Source organism: Aplysia californica, unplaced genomic scaffold (assembly GCF_000002075.1).
Source record: "Aplysia californica isolate F4 #8 unplaced genomic scaffold, AplCal3.0 scaffold01371, whole genome shotgun sequence".
NCBI lineage: Eukaryota > Metazoa > Mollusca > Gastropoda > Aplysiida > Aplysiidae > Aplysia > Aplysia californica.
In genome coordinates, this window is record NW_004798641.1 from 64,507 (window position 1) to 66,887 (window position 2,381).

At 39.9% G+C, this 2,381-nt stretch overlaps 1 long non-coding RNA gene across 1 annotated transcript in view; it reads right to left on the bottom strand.

Moving 5' to 3' along the window:
• Window positions 1-83: 83 nt before the first annotated feature.
• LOC118478974 overlaps window positions 84-2,381 on the bottom strand; it is a 3,793-nt gene continuing 1,495 nt past the window's right edge. The window contains exons 2-3 of the long non-coding RNA XR_004859413.1: window positions 2,152-2,293; window positions 84-431 (exon numbers count right to left, since the gene is read on the bottom strand). This is a non-coding gene — a long non-coding RNA (uncharacterized LOC118478974). The remainder of the gene's footprint in view (window positions 432-2,151; window positions 2,294-2,381) is intronic.

The window sequence follows — 2,381 nt, forward strand, 5'->3', positions numbered from 1 at the left end:
CACACACACACACACACATACACACACACACACACACACACACACACACACACACACACACACACACACACACACACACACACACACACACACACACACACACGGACTATTTTCAGATGTTGGCAAAGAACAACTATAATAAAAATAACGCTAAAAGCTTAAGAAGGATAGACCTGTAGGAACAGTAAATGATTAAGATGTCTTTAGAAGCTATCAAGTGTTCTTGTTTATCTTAGTTCCATAGGTAATCTGTTCCACATATTATATTGGACCAAGATATGAGATATTTTTTTAAAGTCCATCAGTTGATGACAACAGTAATGTCATCTCCTCCACGAGTCAGTCAACGTGCAGGCAGTAACTCTGTACTCAGAGGGATTATCTTGTCCGAGGGAACACCACAACAGGAGGTTCACTTCACATCTGTTCATCTGCACAGAGAAAACAGAAAAGAAATCGGAACTTTAAAGTTGGATCATCATTAATTTATTCATGAGTTATAATATTATGCGTGGCATTGTGGTGAAATCAGGCTCTCGTCATAATAACCATATAAAAGAAACCGACATTTTTCAGCGCGTTAGGCAACTTCTATCTTTTTTTCAGGCTCAACACGTTTTATCATCAATTTAAGAATACATTAACTTTTGTGTAGCTTTTCATTGAAAAGGCACAAAAACATGTAGTTTTCAGTTTCCAAGGATACTCAAGCTTTGGAATTCATCAAACTGTGGCGACCATTTTTTCGCAAATTTTACCGCTGAAACCAGCTAACCCCCACCTCCTTCAATCGCAAGTATCTCAACTTCTATTCAAGATAGATGGGTATTCATAAAAAAACCAAGGCCAATGAACAACCTTTAAGACAATACCAATAGCCCCCGTACGCCCAAAATTGACGAGCGCCTGATTTCACAGCGTTGCTAAACAATGTTTTGGTCTTCTAAACAAAATAATGGCAGGTCTTACAATAACTACGTTCCTTAACTGACACCAACCTTTCCAAGTCATTATTTTATTTTGTTCACTTATCTTTTATTTTTATTGGCAAGTCTTTGTCAACAATGCTTACACTATTAAAATCTGGGTGGGTGGTTGGTGGGTGCTCTGGTGTGGTTTGCTTCTTGCTTATTCTTTCCTATCAAACGTCTATCGTCTTTATCTCCACCCCTTCTTTTTATGTTTGTTACTCTCTTGTAACACCTCTAATCTTCTGGCGCTCATATGACCTTATGCAGTTGCGAGCGCAGTAAAACCTCTACTAAAACTAAACCAAACTTAAAATCTGGAACAAAGTTTGACTTAATCTGATCACAAAACGAAAAAAGGCGGAGCTAGCTCAGGGCGGGGCGTTCAAGTCAAACGATACAACATCCCAGAAGACAGACCCGGGCTGAGAGGGATACAACATCCCAGCAGACAGACCCGGGCTGAGAGGGATACAACATCCCAGCAGACAGACCCGGACTGAGAGGGATACAACATCCCAGCAGACAGACCCGGGCTGAGAGGGATACAACATCCCAGCAGACAGACATGGGCTGAGAGGGATACAACATCCCAGCAGACAGACTAAAGATACTCGATAAAAATCTTCTCCCAACTCAAGAGTCGATCTCGGGTCTCCTGCGTGCGACAGCGAAGCATCTAACGGCTACACCACAGATGACAGTGACCTGCCGGTATCAGTGGCATGTTTGGGGACAAGATAAAAAATTGTACAACTTGGACATGGATTTTTCAAAAATAGAAAATAAAGTTGTCATGATATCCCTCCAATTTTTGTATAATGTTGGATTGGGCATATCTCCACCACTCTAGTCCAATAATTATTTAGTCAAATTAGTCCAATTATTGTTTAGTCCAATTATTATTTAGTCCAATTATTATTTAGACCAATTAGTGTTTAGTCCAATTAGTCCAATAATTGTTTAGTCCAATTAGTCCTCCTATTTAGTCCAAATATTATTTAGTCTAATTAGTCCAATTATTTAGTTCAATTAGGCCAACTATTATTTTAGTCTAGTTATTAATTATTATTTCAATCAAATTATTATCTTAGTCCAATTATTATTTTAGTCCAATGATTATTTTGAAGCTTACTGCTGACCTAGTGAGCCCAGTGAGCAGCCTACACAATCTCCGACTCACCCGGCTGATTATAGGCCCACACATTGGACAATGGCCGACTGTCTGCGTTGATCACCCGTTGGTAAATGTGCGAACCTCGGTGAGGATTAGGAGGGGGAGGCTGCTGATGTAAGGATCCAGAAAACCGCTCGAATGGTGGGTCCTGAAAGTGAATTTGATTAAGAAGACAAATTTAAACAACAATTCGTCCGTTCCCAACTGTAATGATGCATGTGTGTGTGTGTGTGTGG